Source organism: Scomber japonicus, chromosome 9, assembly GCF_027409825.1.
Source record: "Scomber japonicus isolate fScoJap1 chromosome 9, fScoJap1.pri, whole genome shotgun sequence".
Lineage (NCBI taxonomy): Eukaryota > Metazoa > Chordata > Actinopteri > Scombriformes > Scombridae > Scomber > Scomber japonicus.
In genome coordinates, this window is record NC_070586.1 from 37,527,683 (window position 1) to 37,548,475 (window position 20,793).

Below are 20,793 nucleotides of genomic sequence, written 5' to 3' on the forward strand. Positions count from 1 at the left end.
AACATTTTGAGTCTTTACAATGCCTGTTGATGATATTTATGTCGATAAATGTACAATATATTGGTCAAAGTTTCATAGAGTAACGATAAACAAACTGTAGTTTGTCAGTTCTTGTTACGAAATGGTAGTGTTTATCGTTGCTATGGTGGTTGCTAAGAACTCAACCCACTGAAGTGTCACCGGGTAAAATGGTCACATTTGGAATAGTTTACCACTAACAATAAGGGAATGTGATACATATGCTATATTCAAAACACATCTGAAGAACTGGCTCAAGAGTAATCAATCCTGCACTCACTGTTGATCTGCAATGCATGTGTGTGTGTGTGTGTGCACGTGTGACCTGCAAGGGGACAACATCTTTATCCCATTTACACTACCAGTCAAAAGTTTTAGAATACCCCAATTTTTCCAGTTTTTTATTGAAATTCAAGCAGTTCAAGTCCAATGAATAGCTTGAAATGGCACAAAAGTAAGTGGTGAACTGCCAGAGGTAAAAAAAAAAAAAAGGTAAGGTTACCCAAAACTGAAAATTATACAAAAACACTTCAAATGTAGTCACAGAGAAATTGCGAAGAAAGTCAAGGTGTCAGTGAGTACAGTCTCCTTCACCATCAAAAAGCATTCAGAAACTGGGGGAAACTCTGAAAGGAAGAGGACTGGCAGACCCAAAGCCACAACATAGTCAGAAGACAAGTTTCTGAGAGTCAACAGCTTGCGTGATAGGTGGTTCACAGGACAACAGCTTCATAGCGGTCGTAGTAAGCAAGTCTCAGTTTCAACTGTGAAGAGAAGACTTGGAGTTGCAGGTTTGACAGGTTTAGTTGCAGCAAGAAAGCCATTGCTAAGAGTCAGAATAAGAAGAAGAGCTTGCCTGGGCCATGAAACACCACCAATGAACATGACTACTGAAGACTGGAAGAAGGTGTTATGCACTGATGAATCAAAATTTAAAATATTCTGTTCAATATTCTGTTCATCACGTTCATAAGTTCATCAGTAGGCGAAAGGATGGTTTCTCAGTGTGTGACATTAACTGTCAAATATGGAGGAGGAAGCATGATGGTCTCGGGCTGTTTTTCTGGATCCAGGGTTGGCTACCACAGCATTCTGCAGTGCCATGCAGTACCCTCTGTTATGCACGTAGTTGGTCAGGGGTTCATCCTACAGCAAGATAATGACCCAAAACATAAGTCCAAGCTATGCCAGAAAAAGACGAAGATGGTAAGCTTGACAACATTTTTTCATTAAAAAAAAAAATTAAAATTTGGGTGTTCCAGAACTTTTGACCGGTAGTATACACGGAAATGGTTAAAGATTAAAGGCCCGAGACTGGGTGATGACAGTCGGCCTGGAAAAGCAGCTGAGAATTCCACCATACATCACCCAGTCTGACTAGAAGATTGTCGGAAGAACAGGTGGGGGACCAGGTGCATGCCAGTGGAGGTGGGCAGCAGGAGAGTCGCCAGCCACACCCTGAGCAGGGCCTATGGAGAGCTGGGGATAACTGGTCCCAAAAGAAGAAGAGCCATAAGCAACAGCGTGTAGGCTGCAGAAAAATCTCCCAGGTGGCTCTGGCTGAAGAGGGGGTAACAGTTGGGACAGCAGAATGCCACTGGGACACAGGCCGCGGTCTGATCAACCTCGGTCAGGTCGCCTGAACGAGGGTGTCTGTTGTAAGACCCGAAACACCCAGTGACTCCAGGAAACAACACTGATGACGTATTCCAGTTAGTGTGTCAGTAGATGCTTTCTGTGATTTGCACTGCATGAATATAGTAGATGTAGGTATGAAATTTGTAGGTTCATATGAACTTGTAACTTCTGATATGCACCTTACATCATCACGCACAATTGTTTTACGATTCTATTATGTATTCTTGTCTTGTTTTGTGTGTGTGTGTGTGTGTGTGTGTGTGTGTGTGTGTGTGTATGTGTGTGTGTGTAATCCTCCTCGCTATCAAAACCCTACAATGAAGAAACAGTTATATAATTAACACTTATGGCCTTGACATTAACCTACGGTATTGTTGATTTATTATTATACTATTTCATGTTTTTGGCGGTGGATGTTCCGGTCTGTCACCGGAATTATAAAATTAAAATACATTAATTAAAACTAAAATAAAATATCACTAAACGTTGAGGTCGAATTAATGATTTCATTGCATATACATGATCTGTTTTAAGAAAAAGTAAAGATGTTGCTTTATTCCAGATACTAAAGCCATAACGGTATCATTATTCCTTATGGCCAGTGACCGCTTCACCCGGTGACACTTCACCGGGTTGAATCCTTAGCAACCATCATAGCAACGATAAACACTGATAACATTTCGTAATAAGAACTGACAAACTACAGTTTGTTTATAGTTACTATGTGAAGCTTTGGACAATATATTGTACATTTATCGACATAAATGTCATCAACAGGCATTGTAAAGACTCAAAATGTTGCATTTTCCACAGTATGGAGTGATCGACTTGAGGGTCTAGTTTCCAGGTTTGCACAGGTGCACTGATGGCTCTATCTAACATCTGAATCTGAATCTGAATTAATAAATGCATTGCATATAGGCTAGATGATCTGTGTTAAGAAAAAGTAAAGATGTTGCTTTATATTAAAGCCAGAAGAGGAAACGCAAGTTACCGGCCATAACGATACTGGGTTAAGTCCATAGCGATCACCATAGCAACGTAGTGAGACGTGAAAAAATCAGTAGGGACTCATTATAAAATCATACCCGCTCCATGCTGTGTATAATGAATATGAGAATACTTTTTCGTGGCTGTCACACCACCTGTGGTGACACCGGGTGATCTTTTCTCAATGAAATATAAAAAAGTGGGAGGGGGCGGAGGGCCGGGGTTCCCTTCTGTGAGTGCATGACGTCACTGGGAATGCCCCCTGATGTAAACGCTTGTTTCACAGCCTTTTTATTATCATCATAGTGTGTATCTGAGCTGCAGATACGTGTAGACCAGTAGCGAGCGGTGACCTTTTACTGTGGTCATGCTGAAGTGTCAATACCATGCGCACCCGTAAGGGGGGTATTTATTTATTAATAAAAAATATAATATGATTTTTAACTACTATATCAACTCGATTTTGACACTCTCACACGCACACTTGCCCCATGTTACCAACAACAATGTGTTGGAATTTACAGTGTATGTAGGCTAAATGAAAGCAGAAATATTCAGCACTGACATGACGCTTGACAGCCGGTAACTTGACAGCAGCGGATCCATGGTAACCATGGTAACCACACAAACAAAGAAAAATAAGTTACACCCCCCGGGAAATTTCGAGGCGTGTCATTGGACAATAACTGCAATGACGTCATACATGTCGGACCCCGAGCATAGCTGCCCGCTCGGTTTGCCGGTACCGGTAACTCAGACAAATTTACCGATAAACAAAAAATGTGCAAGAGGTAAGAGTGCCAACAATTTTTGTTTAATTTGTTGAAAAATTAAGATGTACACAGAAAATTAGGTCCTCCCTCAGTGGGGATCGTCTAAATACACGTAATCTCCCCTTGACGTTAAAATAAGCTGCTTCATTGACAGCTTTTTTTGCCATTCAAAATGCTCATCTACAGTAAACACAGCCTCTAGCACTACCTGTACTACTCAGTGTCACAGTGCGCATGCGCGAAGCAAGCTGTCAGCTTTCCAGCTTTTCGCAAGCAAAACGGGACAGATTAGGCACGGATTTAAGACCAAAACAGTAGAACTAAGGTATTGTATAACTGAACACACTGCCGGATTAATATTTTCAATTATTTTTATTGAAGGGCTTGGGCACGCACTGCATTTATAGCTCATTATGACCGCTCGCCCATGGTGTAGACCATAGATATATATATACACACTGTAGACAACTATGAGCAGAATATTGAGACATGAATGTTTATTTCTCTTTTTATTCCTCACAACAAGTTACGTTCGCTGAGGATCATGGGTAGGCTAAAGTAGCCACTTCCCCTAATGTCCAAAGCAGCAGAAACAAAACGTATTTCTCACAATCGAAAGTGAAATAATAAAAACTGATGGTCATAACATTCACCCAACATTTCGGTGAGTTATCCAGGACACTTTCTTGTTTTTGAAACTACAAATTTTCCATCTTACTTCTGTCACAAAACATGTTCATAGGGAGTAGTGGTAGCCAGAGAATATTCACATTATATATTATATGTGTGTGTATATATATTATATGTGTGTGTATATTTATATATATATATATATATATGTATATATATATATGTGTGTGTGTATAAATATAAAACTGATTAACGGTAGTTCTTTAAGCTAACATACAACAACCTGCACAGGTGCATCAGTCTCATCCATGTTGCCATTTTTTTCCTGTCTCTAAAACACAAAGATGACCTCCATGTTCTTAATCCTGTCTGCAATACTTTTATTGGCTCAACTGTTTTTCCAATGATAAGCATAGGAGACAAGACCTATTTGAATCACTGAACCAGTCTTATGTATACAGCAGATACAGACAGTGATTGAGAACCAGGTAAGACATGCTTTGATTTAGCTGAATTTAATTTAATGTATTGTACTGTTACTATGATAAATTGTTTTTTCTTTTAGATTGCCAATAGATGGATTTGGTAAGGGTACACATGTGTGTGTGTGTGAATGTAACAATAATTTGCACTGGTATTAAAATACCTCTAGAAATAGACTTTTACACATAAAATGAAATGTCAGCAGCCCAGTGTTTCTATTGTGTTTTTAAATTTGCATCAGAATGTGGCAACAGCTTTGAGTCTAGACCTCATACCAGGTCATCATGTCCAGGTCAGATTTCTCTCCAACAGATGGCTGCTTTCCTAACCAAAGAGCTCTGCTGTGTAGAAGATACAATCCCGCAAATTCCTCACAATGCAAAAGGAAGGGGCCAAAATATCCACCAAATGACTGCACACCACATCGATACATGTTGAACTGCTCGTTCAGTGTAATGGATGAGGCTCCACAGATCAATAGAGAAATAAGGCTAAAAATCTAAAGCTGCAGTTTTAGGCACCATAATATGAGACAAAAAGATCTACTGCTATTACACATTATTTATACCATATAGAAGGAGTTCCAATATTGTGTTAAGTTACAACAATTTGTGAAATTATTTATTCAGTTAGTAATATTTAATTACTAATATTTTAAAAATAAAAATGCAATTAAAAACTAATTTTAAGTTCAGGCTTCCTCAGAGCCCCTCCTGTGTTGGGGCTATAGGGAGCCTCACCCCTCTACTGCAATGCATCAAGTGAGGCAACAAGAACAGACAGGGCACATTTGTATTTACATGCTGTTGGTGTCTGGGGAAACTTTAGAGATAAGGGTTTCTCAACCGAGCTCTATAAACATATGCATATATAATAACAATAATAATATTTTAACACAACATTTTTTTATCAACTGGCCATTTCTTGTCTTGGTGTTCATAGCAGAGTCCCTTTTTGTTTCCTACTCCTACTCCACTGCATGTGAATAAGTTACAGTCTCAAGTTCTGAACTCATATTGCTTCTGATATGTTAAAAGTCCTGCAGCCATTAAGCATCCCTGCCTGAAACAGCTCATGTGCTCATGCCTGATGAGCTTCAAGGTCATGTTAAAGGCGTTTATATAAGCTGTTTGAATAATGATAAGGGGACATGATGGCAAATAGCAAGGCTGAGCAAATAATTGACAGAGGACTAGCAGCTGTTTGTCAGGATGCCATTAAGCCACCAGGTTGCATAGCACCTTCAGCTAAATGCTTCAGTTTGTCCTCTATTACACTATTACAACAGTCCTAGCATCTAAGCCATTACTTGTTCAAATATGAGAGCCATATGTAAAACATGTTGCAAGATGCTAAAGGTGCCCAAAGGCAAGAGTATCAAAAAACACCCTGTTTGACAATAGGAAGGCCAGTGGGCTATGGTCACTTTAAGCCCTGCTCTGAAAAGGTTAAAACCATTACCTACAATAAATCCTTTCCACAAAATATCAAAAAAGCGCTGCTCATCGCAACCTCATCTTCAGAGATTGAACTGCAACAGCAAAAACGCTTTCTTCAAATTTTCTTTCAACATAATGAGAAAATGTTAATCAAGAAATGACCAGCTCAAAACCATGATTAAGGAAGGTGACACAAGTTCAAGCAAGAAAATCATGATTCATTTGAATTAACCTAAATAAAATGTCCAAAATGCTATGAGGTGTGGTCAGTCAGTAGATCAGTACTGTATGCGTGTTGTCAAATGTAGCAAGTGATTGATTTTTTTCCTATCCCTGTCCCACAAAATACCCAAGGTTTGTTACTGTTGCATGAGCAAATGCGCATTTTGCCAGATTAACTGTCAGTTGTGCAGCAGCCAAATATTCAATGCACAAAATATGATTGGTCACTGTAGATAAACATGTCTAAATAAACAGCACAACCTTCCAAATCAACATCCACCATACTCAACAAATGCTGGAATGTAGCTGGTGCATGGCAAAAGGCATGACCAACAATCACTCTTTATTTATATAGCGCCATATCACAACAAAAGTCATCTCAAGGCACTTTCCACATAGAGCAGATCTAGACCATACTCTTTAATTTATTTAAACAGACCCATGATGCATACATGAGCAGCACTTGGTGACAGCAGCAAAGAAAAACTCCCTTTTAACAGGAAGAAACCTCAGACAGAACCAGGCGACCATCTGCCTTGACCGTTTGGGGTTGAGAGAGAGGGATAGGGTTAGGGTTAGAGGGAGACAAACAGAAATAAAGAGGAGAGGGAGAAGAGGAAGAAGAGGGAGAGAGGAGAGAGAGGCACAGTGACAAAACAATGACGTCAACGCTCCCAGGCTACCTGCGAGACGAGAGGGCACAGAGAACTCTGGGAAGAGGTTTAAGTCTGAATGCATGAATAGTACACAAACGTAAAAAGTAGGGAGGAGGAGTGAGGAGCTCAGTGCATCATGGGAAGTTTTAAGCTTACTCTTAAATATAGAGAAGGTGTCTGCCCCCAGACCGAAAATAGAAGATGGTTCCACAAGAGAGGAGCCTGATAACTGAAGGCTCTGCCTCCCATTCTACTTTTAGAGCTACAAGTAGGCCTGGATTCTGGGAGCACAGAATACAGGCCAGATGATGTTACAAATGCAGGAATTACCTACACTCTTTTTGATAATAGCAGTAGTGAGTGTAGTGTTGAATGTAATGATGAATGACATTACGTTTACCAAATTTGAAGTCACTCGAACTCAATCTCTAGGAGCATCTCATTAAAGTCCAGTACAATGCTTGTCAGTGGTAGGGATGTCCCGATCCGATATTGATATCGGAAATCAGTCCGATATCAGCCAAAAAAGTGAATATCAGATTTTATCGGACTGAATCTAAAAACTCTGATATAAACGCTCCGATATAAGCTGTCCATTTACCGCTCCAGCACTTCTATAATAATAGGTGACTCTGGTTTGATCACACTCCAACACAGTAGGTGGCGGTAATGCCCCTTAATTAACGTTGGTGCCGGCCGCGGAAGAAGAGCGTCTCTGATCCAGCATGCACAGCCCACTTGATCACAACAAGCTCCCTGCACGAGTGTGGAGAGTGAAAGACTCTTCAGCACAGCGTCAATTATCATTGAGGAGCACAGGAGCAGGCTGACAGCACAGCATGCTGAAATGCTTATCTTCTTAAAAAAAAATCTCCACATTATGCTCGGACTGCAGAAAGTGGAGGAGGAGGAGGAGTAGTAAGGGTAGTCAGCACTGACTGATTATTATTTGTTTTATGCTCTTGTTATTAGAGTGATATGTTTATTGTGTTTACACTCTATTCTTCAGTGAAGACTAAGAGTAATTACTACATTGTTTTGGGCACAGTCAGTCAGTGAAACTGGAGCTGTGTGAACTCTTAACTTAGAGCAGTTGGACAGTGGACAATATTGTGTTGTTGTTGTTGTTTTTGTCCCTGCCCACAGTTGTTTCCAACATATGCTGACAGTAAAAAAAATAACTAGAGTGAACTTGAATTGTTTGCACTTTAAAATTTAATTTATTCTATTCAATTGTATAATGATGTTGGTAACCAGTGGTTATTTTGCACTTTAAATATAACATTTTGTTTTTATTGGATTTGTTGAGGTAATACTCTTATGTTGAAGGTTAAAATTTATGTAACCAATTGGTTAATAATAAATGGGTCAGTTTTTCCTATACCTACTGTTGCTGACTATTGTTTTCTGTTATATCACTACAACATCAGTAACAGTAACAGTAACATCACTTTATCAAGCCTTTTCTAACATTCCACACAACAAAATAAGGAATAAATATATGTATGATTCGTGCCTATATCGTATCGTATTGATATCGGTATCGGCCAATACTCAAGGCTACAATATCGGTATCGTATCGGAAGTGAAAAAGTCATATCGGGACATCCCTAGTCAGTGGCTTCACTTTTTGAAAGAATGCACAGTAAATTCAAAATGGCTGACTTCCTGGTGGACTGATGGTTCCAAGAAGCTTTTTTAAAAGTCTTGATGATACAGGTGCCTACCAAATTTCGCACATCTACATCAAAATTAAAGTTGGGGGCTTTCACTTTGAAATTTTCTTGAACCATTTTTCAAAACCCGAGCCCAAGACCTAGTAATTAGCCAAAATAAACCAAGTAATTAGGGGGCACTATGGAGTCGATTTGCAACGCCAAGCCCAACTGTGATATCAAATCAAAATATTTAAATTAACAAAGGAAATCCAAAATTGCTGACTTTCTTTTGGGTGAAAAAGAACCCATATAGAGCAATGGTCCCACTGAATGAGATGACATCCAAGCAACTTTATCCCTACTTTTCGTGGTGCTCTGGAACCTGCTTGCCATGCCCCAGTCACTACAGAATGTGGCATCTTTTAATCCAGTTCTGACGTGTGATTTTTTGACCAGGCCCCTCAAAAATGCAATGGCGTTAGAAAAACAATAGGTTTCTCTCACTTTTGGGTCCTAGTAATAACAGTAACAACAACAACAACAACAATAATAATAATGCACTTTATTTGTATAGCACCTTTCATAATAGAAAATGCAGTTTAAAGCGATCTACAAGAAAAGGTATTAAAATTGTCATAATGGCTCTGAGATTAAGGTGGTGAATACAAAAAACTGGTTCATTTGACAATTAGGAAGATCAAAGCAGATAGGTTCAGAGATCGGGGGGAGGAGAAAGACCCAGGAGTCTTTTTTTATGAAGAAAATGTAATAATTTGGTTCATTATGTAATAAACCACCAAAATGGATGTATTAATTAGGAAAAATATTATACCATCAGAACAACATTGACTTTAAGCATACTAGCATGAGTCGTAAATAAGAATTCATTTAAAAAACTAGTAGAATGTTTCATTGGCCAAATCTAAATCAAATATTACTGTATTCATTATAATAGAGAATGTTTTTGAAAGCACAGAGACAAAAACTACACTAAATGAGTGTTACTGACATGAACATTACCGGTGCACTGAAATGTTGGAAGACATACACACAATCTGGATTATGATATGCAAATATTATAGATAGAAGATAGAAATCAGACATAAAACAAAAACAAATATGGAACAGAAAAAAAAGTATTCCAGCTCCATTTCTTTGATGTGACATTAATGTCCTTTCCTACAGTGGATAAAAATAAATCAAAACTAAACCAACTAAAAACAGCATAAATAATCTTTCACATCAAAAAGAAATATCTCATATCATGTTTATGTAATTAAACATGTTTATGTAATTAAAAAGAGAAGGCTATATTTTCATAATACAAGAAATTTATTTTAGCCTAAACTAAAAAACGTTTCTAGTAGCAACAGTAAAAAAACTTAACCTCCAACATAAATTTTTCTTAAAACAACCAGTATTTGTGTAAAATAAAAGATAATCAGTCTGAAAATGAATGAACTATGTACAACAGACACTTCTATACTTTACATCATATCTTTAATGATTTCTTTCCTTCTTTCTTTCTAGTCACAAAACACGATGATATACTATTTCTTACAAAAAAAGACCTTGATTGTGAAATGTCCACAGCCCATGTGCCTCAACACGACCCAGGCCTTCATCCACTTGCTATTCTTTCCAAATAGCTCCTTTAGTCTCAGTGAGAGACCACTCACACGCCCAGCTAATTTATATAGCCTCATAATACTGATGACATTGTCATTGTCATGTTCTAGCTGAAGGCTTTCAGCTAAAGACTCCCTGATGAAAATTTACAGAAGAACTTGTCAGCATCTAGTGTCAACTGAATAATATATGACAGCAATTCTGTTGGCAGGTTGGGCATGTCAGAATTTCCATCCTCATATGGAAGGGCATCATCATGGGGTATATCCAGGGGATCATGATGGTGTTGATCCAGCGTACAGTCATCGGGGTTATCGAGCAAACGGTGATGGTTTACATTGAGCGAAGCATCATGGCACTCATTCAGGGTATCAGAGCCTTCAAAAAGGGCATCATCATGGTATTTATCCAGGGGATCGTGATGGTGTTCATCCAGGAAATGGTGATGGTTATCAAATGTAGCATCATGGCATTCATTCAGGGCACAATCTGGTTCAGCATCTTCTTGGTTTGATTCACACCCATATCTTTGAAATAACAATTCTCTCTCAGGTTCCACAATATTCTCAATGAATGAAGAGACTGGCCCTTCCAGACTGAGGCCATGTTCTCCATGCCCCTTTGCAATGTGTCCAACAACCAGCAATAGCAAACTTTCTGATATAATGAAGAGGCATCAATTCCCAGTGTAGAGATGATATGAAATTGGACATTGAAAATCTCAGCTGCCCTTGTAGTGTTATGTGATTGCCATAGGTCCCACATCACAACATGCTATCCAAGAATGCATCCCAGTCATTTTCATCAACATAGTGAGACAAAGGTGTTCCATTTATGGTAAATGGGTTAGACCTGAGATTTTGGACTATTTCATCCCTTAGAGTTACTGTTGATCTGAATTTTCCTAATGAAGCAAGCGGATCAACCATAGCACTAGACTAGACTAGCAATTTCCATCAGGTGCTGGGTCAAACCGTTGCATGGAGTTATAGTCCCTCAGTCTGTCTCCATGTGTGTATGGCATCAAAAGTGGATGTAAATGTTGCACTGACTTTGAAGCACGTTTTTATTGCTGTGGTGTTGCACTGGTCACATCAGTCACAAAGAACCATTTTTCTGCACTTCAGCGTTACCAGGAATCTGAAACTGAACTTTTTATTTTGAAAGCTTCAGGTTACGTTTCATGATCCTACCAGGCAACACCTGATACCTTATTGAAACTCGTTGGGCACCATCTTTCACTCTGACCAAAACAGTTTCACTTACATGATAAACAGATGGAGGATTTTTTTAGATGCATGCTGGAACATCCACTTACTGCAATGCTCAGTTGCTTTATTTGCCATTTGTCTTCTTCATTTTTCTTTAAATCTAGGCCGCTGTTTCAGGGAGGGTAAATGACTTTGTGGATCATTTGTGGATTGTTCACCAATAACACTGAATGAAGACCCTGCCAGGGGATGCATTACTTTTTCTTCCATAGTATACTTCAAATGGAGACATCCAGCTTAAAACTTCCTTTGGGTCTTCATTTAGTACTCGGGGATATGATGGCAAATGTTTAATCCAATTAACCCCTTTCCTCTGACAATTCACAAGGTCATACATGATCATTTTCCTCAGCAGTCTCACCTTTCCTTGGCTTTGGGGATGGTACGGTGAACAATTATTCTCACTTGCATCGATTCCATCAGCCTTCGCACTGCTCCTCCAAACTCTCTTCCTTGATCATGCTGCAAAACTCGGGGTGGGCCATGTTCAGTGTAGATATCACAAAGATGTTTTGCAATCTCTGAGCTGTCTTTACCTTTTAATGGTTTCAGACATGTGTATTGACTAAAGACATCAATTACAGTGAGGCTATATCGCTAGGTGAAACGACCATGTTTGATCTTCCACTTTCCCTATCAAGGAGGTCAATCTGATGCCGATCCTGTACTTCTTTGGCCCTGATGGGCCTCAGAATGGGTATAATTCCACATCTGGCCTTGTGGAGTTGGTAACGTCTGGAGCGGTCCAGGGTTCTTTGAATCTTTCTTTCACTAATTCCAGAGTAACTCATTTAGTTGCTTGTTCAGCTTCCTTGCACCTAAACTCCTTGTGTCATCCAGACCTTTTTTTACATTGCCACCAATTTTAGACTTTAAAACCACTGGCTTCCCAGCACACAGTTAGGTCTCTCCATCCTCACTCAGAGAGTAAAGATTTCTATTCCTCCACAGCCTCACCAGAGCAGTTTGTTGCACTCTTGTACGTTCATTGACAGGAACATTGAACTCTCCCTTTAGTTTCTTTACTATGACTTCATAGACATCCTCAGTCATTGATTGTTGTTGTCCATATCCCATGGATACAATCCAAAGGGTACTGGCCACAATTATAGTGTAGGGCTGTCAAAAATGAAGTAAAAAAGGTATTAATTGTAAATATTATGTTGCTGTATTATGCTATTATGTAATATTGTATTCTTTCTTTGGTTAGATGAATGACAAACGTTCTAACAGGTCTGGAAGCAACTCCAAGACTCTAAAATGCTTGGATCCATGTTTTTGACTGACACAAATACATGGAAAACTAATTAATATTCAACAATGTATTTTTTAGTGCAAAATAACAAATCTTTTTAACAGAACTCAGTCCTGCTTAACTTAACTTAAAATAAATCTTTCTTTAACAAAAATGTCCTGCTTAACTGACAACAGTATATAATAACAGAAATAATAGAAAGCCTGTAATAAGAAAAAGAAAAGAAAAGTGCAAAACAGAAAGTCTGTGGAAAAGTTGTAAACATAAACACTTTGTGCCTCAAAGGCCATGACTGTACAGTTGTAGTAAATGAGAAAAAAAAGATTGAACTCATGAACTCAAAAGCTCAGTGCTACATCATGTGGAGACAGCCTATTTTTTCCATTTGTATTTCTTTTGAGCTTTTGCTGCAGTAAGGAGTTGTTTATCTTTCAGTGCTACAGAGTAAAACTCATTTCATGATTTAGACTGACAAGTACCTCGATCAATCAGAAGTGAAGAGCCGGATTCTTTATTGTCATTCTCAGATGTGAATGTAGTGTCAGCTCATTGGTCACAGAGCAGGAGAGGGCTGGCAATAAGATTACTGTAAATTTTCATATAAAAACACCCTTTCATCCATTGATTCCATTGACATTTGACCCTCTATTCTACCACTACTATGTTGGCAGGACATGAGTCAAACTAAAAAGTAATGTATAATGCTATTCAGGAATTTAAATTTTTAATTTTAATTGTTAAGACTACTATCTGTTATGACTACAGATAAAGGGCAACATTTGTTTATTACATAATGCACCAAATAGATGAAATAAAGTTTTTTTCTGTTCCATATTTGTTTTTGTCTTATGTCTGCTTTCTATCACATATAATATTTGCATAACATAATCCAGATTGCATGTGTGTACGTCTTCCAACATTTCAGTGCATTGGTAATGTTCATGTCAGTAACACTCATTTAGTGCAGTTTTTGTCTCTATGTGCTTTCAAAAACATTTTCTATTATAATGAATACAGCAGATCTGATCCAAAACTCGCGGTTATTGTAAAACAGCTGACCTCAGAGCACTCCTCCTTTGCTCCTCAACATAATGCTTGTGTTTGTAAATACAAACAAGCAAAAAGAGTTTGCACCAATGTAAACAAGAGCACTACTTTAACAGCATCAGCCTAAACAAAGGTCGTACACCTGGTGTTGATGCATTTTCTTTCTCATACTGTAATGTGTAGGAACCAAAAAGTTTTCCCCTGTACACACCCCATCACCAAAACTAGGTTTTCCGAATGCACGGATTTGATTGGCTGATTAGTGTCACACAAGAAGATTGGCTATCTACAGTGGTCTGAGTTTCTGAGGGCTGCTCCACTTTACCGTAATAGCTAGAGAAGCTGGATAATAGAAAGCCTGAGACACCAGTGGTTGGCAGTCGAACAGCAATGGTGTCCTGATGCCATTTTCTCCCTCAGATACAGTCCTTCACAGTATTATAAATCCATTGACTTATAATTAAAAGAAATAAACAAAGCATATAGGCCTTTCTGTACAAGTTAACAGCCATACAATAACAAATCCTGAAAAAACTGGTTATTTTTGCTGCAGTCTTATCAAATGTAAATTACTGTAAATGTCACCAAGATCAAATAAAATGTATGTCAAGTATATAATTGTGGTTGCTTATTATGTGTGAAGAATGAAGTAGAGAATACTATGAATGAGTAATCCTTAATGAATGCAATGCCTATCACATAATCTAAAGATTGTTTCTTTATCAAAGCTGACAAATTAAGACAATGGTAAGTCTTAGAAAATGCAGTTTTTTCTTTCTCTCACCAAGCTATATTCCCTCTAAACTCACAAATGGCAGACCTTTGAAAATTGTTATGTTTAAGGCTTTGCTTTTTAGCCTCTTTAAATGTCACATAATTGTTATTGGGCTTTGACAGCACAGGATCATTAATCTTTCCTGTGCAGGCTGACTGAGAGAAATATAGCAGGTTGAGCGGCTATATCACTAAGTAGGGACATCAGAGCAGAAGTGTAAACATCATTTGGACACTGCAGTTTTTCTGCTCAAATGGGTTTGATGTTGATGAAGAGTGACCTTCTATTCAAAGTGCAGTGATGTGCACACTGTTTGATCGATGCTGCCAGTAAAGTTGGTAGTTTTTCCACCACTGGAAGAGGCATAAAAAGGTGGAAGTCCTCTCTTCCACAAAGATGGAGAAAAAGTTGTATTATGTGCATTTTTCCATTCCAGCTGATAATGCAGATAGTAATGAATATGTCACATTAGTGAAGGTAAAGGCTGATCTTTTGGTTCTCGAGCATATCTGCTTTGATTTGCTATTTCAAGTCAGTTGTCTTTGAGAAATCAAGAAATGTTTAATACAATCATTAATACTGTAAGTGTGACTGCTGTGCAGCAGGATGCTGTGTTGGTCTAACTCATATAGTTTTGCATAATGTTTCTCCTCATTATTCTGTGCTTTTTTGTGCTTTCAAGTACAAATTCATTCATATATAAATAAATACCATAAATTCCGGACTAGAGAGCACACCTGAAGTGAACCCTGCTTGAGGGAGGCCAGGGAGTCCCGGGAAATCAACGATGCCCTGGTCATTTCAAGCAACACTAAATGCAACGAGGAGACATTATGCATATGAGATCCCAATCCGACCATTTTTTGTGTATTATTTTATCATTATTAAGGCAAAAGAACTCAATTTATGTCCATCCACATTATAATGAATAGGATATAGGCTTAATATTAGTTTGCATCCAGCGTGCTGCATGGACTTCATTACATCTGCTGCACTGCTGCTACCACATTTATCAAATGGTAAGTTTATTGTCTGACTGTGACCCTCATAAAAGTATTTTACAAATCTGCATTATATAAACTAACGAAAATCGTTAAAGTAAGTCATTTGGCGACTTCTAAGTCATTAAACTAAGTCTTACTTTTACTGGAGTAATCTACCTCGTTCGCACCTGTCATTGTAAGGTAAAACTTACCTACTGAGCGAACTCTCCCGTTCTCTCCTATGAACGAGTCGGACAACAACGTGTATCAAACATGAAGCAAAGTGAAAAAATAATAAAGTACGTAACAGCCGCATCATACGCTTTTCTTTGAGTATTTTCCATGTTGATGAGGGCGAGTACAAATGACTGATTTACAATCATAAAGTGCGCTTGATTTATCACACAATTTCATTGGACCTCTGTGAACTACTCATCAATTTTATTGGTCTACTGTTACAAGGCAAAATGTTTTGGGCGCCACGAAAAAAAAATAAACATGCATTAGCCGCACCGTAGTAAAAGCCGCAGTGTTCAAAGTGTGGGAAAAAAGTAGCGGCTTATAGTCCGGAATTTACGGTATATATTCATTATAGCACAGTGATAAACTGAACATATTGGTATGGCAACATTCACAGTTTATGACCTATTTTGAGTTTTATAAACCTTTACAGTCTATGGAAGTCCATTTAGTCCCATTGCATTTATGACCAAAACGTTGGTGCACAGTACACGCTTTGCACACTTTGATTGTGAATAAGTTCATTATGGTGAACTTATAGCACTTTTATACTCTACGGACCACTCAAAGTGGTTTTACACTACAAGTCGCACTCACCCATTCACACACCTACATACACTGATGACAGTCAAGGGGTCACCAAGCCACTTTTATCCTAAGAGGACCATGAAGATCCATACTAAGTTTCATGTCAATCTGACCAGTGGTTGTTGAGATTTTTTTGCTCTGTAACAAAGTATAGCGTAAATATCACTGAAAAGTTGGTATAGTCAGAGTCACGGATGGGCACAAATACATCAAAATGTATTTCCAAATAAAATACCAAATACACCGCCTTTAAAGTCTGTGTAAAGTAAGAATAAATATGTGTTCTGAGTTTGACATGCCACAGAAGAGTGTGTTGTTAACCACCCTGCCAAATTTGAATGATTTAAAAAAAAAAAAAAAAAAAAAAGACAAATATATGAAATTAGGCTTCAAAGTTATGTAAAAAGCAACCTCTTTCTCTGCTCCCAAATGCTGTGGGAGTGCCCACTGAGTTCGCTGAAACCCCGCCTCCTACCAAGTGTCACCTGTCAATCAAAGTCACCACCTCTACCCGAAACATGGACGCTACGTCTGAGAGCTTTCTGCTGCTTACTCAGCTGCTAGCTCGGCAGCTAATTCAGCTAACTGGAGACTGCAGTAGTAATGTGCACTGAATGTATGTATACCTCTACAGGAGCAGGGGTGGGTTTACGCGGTGGTGATTTTCAGACCTGCCCACTACATCCTGAACACAGAAATCTTGAAACACAGTTTGTGAAGCCTAGCTCCACATTCAAATCTAAGGGGTTGAAATGCTTTTTAGAAATACATTTGTGACCTATTTAATGTGTATAGAAGAAAATGTCTGAATTCACTTTACACGGTCTTTAAAGCTGCAGTTGGTAAGTCTTATAAAATTAACTTTGTCATATTTGCTAAGACTGTCACTATGTAAAGACAGCATTACATGAAACTAGTGATCTGTAAAAAAAAAAAAAGAAAAAAAAAAGGCTAATTTAGCCCCACCTATTGCTCCTACTGCAAATTGTTAGAATCCACCACGACCAGACAAAAAGACCCAATCAGAGCCAGGATTGTGTCTGATGGAGTGTCTGACAGCTGCCAACCACACAAGGTAACAGAGACAATCTGGCAAGGAAGACATGGTGGAGTGGGGTTATATACACACACAGGGAGGCAAGACACAGGTGAAACAAATAGGTAATCAACTAAGGCGGGAAAAAAGAACAAAGAGGGGAAGTAAAACTGACAGCACAGGGGAAGACTAGACTTTCAAAATAAAACAGGACGTGTACAACAATATAAAATAGAGAGTCTGACAGTACCCCCCCCCCCCTCTTTACTGTGTAGACAGGGCCACCATCAATAGTGCGGATGAATGTATTCATCCATAGCCTTCCTTTCTGGGCCAGAAAGGGAGTAAAGGAGACCTTTAGGTAGAACTGCTCCAGGGAGGAGCTCGATGGAGCAGTCATACGGCCGATGAGGTGATAAGGACATGGCTCGAGCTTTGTTGAAAACCTCCTTCAGGTTGAGGTACACTTCAGGTATACATGATAAATCTGGAAACTTAGAGGGGAGTGCAGACTTTGAGGGAACAGAGAGAGAAAGCAGGCAGGATGAGTGACAGGCTTGACCCCACCCAGTGGCGGCCTTAGGCATCTGGGGGCCCGTTTCAATACCTTATATGGGGCCCTATAAATAATTTAATTACTGATATGTTTGCGCCTCTGCGCCCATGCGTCTCTGATGCATTGAAACCTGAAATGATACAGTATCCTAAACATGCGCATGGTCTTACTGTAAAACAATACATTGTGATCAACTGTTAATAGGGCATGAAACCAGGAATGAGCAGGGGAACAAAAGAGGATTTAAGTTGGTTTTCATATTTATGTGCACTTTAAGACACAAACAGGTATTTTATCACAATCCAAAATCAAAATATATAACATATAACAATCATCTGAACTTGGAAATTGGTAACAAGAGAAGCCTCATATGTGCATTGCGCAACGTGCTCCGCATTATTTTAGCACCACGGGCAGCGTGCAGGAAAAGAACAGACACACTCGCCCACTAGGCCTACAGAAACCCCCCCCCTTTCTGTTTTTCAGTGCGGAGAATGCTTTAACTATGTCATCTCTGTCAAGGGATCTTGTGACCTCATGCTCAATTGAGATTTGAGCCAGGGCTGACAGCCGCTCCTGCAGCATCGTTGATCTCAGGTGTGTTTTAATTAGTTTCAAGCGAGAGAAACTCCTTTCTCCGCTTGCTACAGTCACGGGGACTGTCAACATCAGTCGGAGGGCGATGCTGAGGTTTGGGTACAGGTCCAGCAGGTTGTTGGTGTAGATGTAGCTCAACATCTGCAGGCCAGTATTTTCCTCTACCGGCACAGCGGTGACAGCAGCCACAACCTCGCGCACGAGCTCCTCAGCATCCACGTCGCCAAGTGTTTCCTCCATGCTCTTGCAGCTTTTCACAAGTGTTCCAGCTTCCATTGCCTTCTTCATTTCTTTCCTCCCGTAAATGAACCCGAACACACTGTAAAATGACTCTGTCAGCTTGAAACGCACAGTAGTGCCCATGATGGCGGAGTCCACCAGTGGAAGGAAGACATCCCTCTTGAATCGTTCTTCGGGTCTCATCGTCAGGGAAGAATCTTCATTTTGGGACTCATATGGAAACTGGCGTTTTGGTTTTCGGCCTCGTGGAGTGGGAAATACCATTGGCATCTCCATTTCTTCTGCGAAGTCTCTAGCATCCGTCTGGGCTGATGAGAGCCCGTTCTCCCTGTATTCCCTCAGGAATGTAAGAACATGTCCCACCTCGCGCTGTAGAACATCAAGCCCCACTTGTGGGCTCTGAAGCAGCTTGCTGACGCGATTCACCTCGTACAGAATGTTGTACCAGATGATGACAGTCACCAGGAATTTCCATGTCATGATCTCCCGTTCAAGGCCACTGGCTGCAGATGCTGTCTCACCGTCACCTGAGGTCGGAAATAACAGTATTTATATAATATTATAGTGTGTGTGTGTGTGTGTGTGTGTGTTCACACGCGCACCTTTTTTTGTTGCATGCTCGATCAGAGAGAGGAGAGCTTTCTCAACACCAGGAAGCTGATAGCGCAGCACTTTAACACTTTCCACGCGGCACTCCCATCGCGTGCTGGATATGGCCTTGAGAGTCAGCTGTGGGACGTTTTCCTTAAAGATTTCCCATCTTTGGGGGGATGAGCTGAAAAGAGTGTACAAACGTTGCAGCACACCAAAGAAGCTCACGGACTCCACTGTTATTTCGCTGCGTCTACGACTACAAGATTTAAGCTGTGGCTGGCGCATGGCATGAACAGTGCTTTTTTGTTTATGTCCAGTAGCCTCTTGTGCACCCCGCTGTTTTTCCCCCGCATGTTGCTCCCGTTGTCGTACGCTTGACCTCTGCATTTTTCCATGTCCAGGCCTAACTTTTCCATGTGCCCCAAGAACACATCGGTCAACCCTGCGCCAGATGTGTCCACCACTGGCAAGAAACCTACAAAGTGCTCTGCAACAGTAGCCCCGACACCGACGTCGCACTGGACAGAGCGCAGGGTCACAGAAAGTTGCTCTGTGTGCGCAGCGTCAGGGGTGCAGTCCATTATAACAGAGAAGTAATTAGATTTTTTTATTTTGTCTGTGATTGCTTCCACAGTCTTGTGTCCAATCAGAGTTATTAATTCGTTTTGTATCGTTTTTCCAAGATAGTGGTCAGCGATTTCTTTATTCTCTGCTCGCCTCACATGCTCGCTCATTACTGGATCAAATTCTGCGAGTAGCTCCACAATACCCAAAAAATTGCCGTTGTTTGGCTCATGCAGATTTGAATTGTGGCCACGGAAAGCCAGGTTTTTCTGCGCCAGGTGACAGACTATTGCAATGAGTCTTTTCATGACTTCGCTCCAGTGTTTTTTTTCCAGCATTTGCAGTTCTTGGTAGGTTTGGTCTATGGCACTGTGCGTTTTTACGCGCATCTCCAGCTCACGCCAGCTGTCCATGTGGGAACGGTGTGCATTTGATTTTTCGTGATCCTGGAGTGTGAGAGTGAGACGTTCCCACATTCTGAACCCCCTGTCAGTGAGGCTGTGATTTCTCTTGCCAAATAGTGTACAACAGAAGCAGAAAACAGCGTCTGATGACTGTGAGTACACTAGCCATGACCTGCGGATTTTTTCTCCATTTTTCATCTTCATGAAGTGTCTCTCCTTGGTGAAACGACGGTGTGTGTGGCTGTGTGGGAAGTCTAAGTCCTCTATCTGAACGGGGCCTCTTCGCACAATGTCCACCCGTTGGTCACTGCTAATATGCTGTGGCCAGTATGCAGGGTCTGTCTCGCTGAATGACAGCTGGACTTCCTCCCTTGCTGTGCCGATGGTGGCATCATCCCTTACAGATGTGTGACTATCGGGTTCATGTTCTTCAATTTGGTCATTATCATAATCAGATGTGGCAGTAGAAAGGTCAGTACTTTCACCTATAGCCTCGGCTCCGGCTGT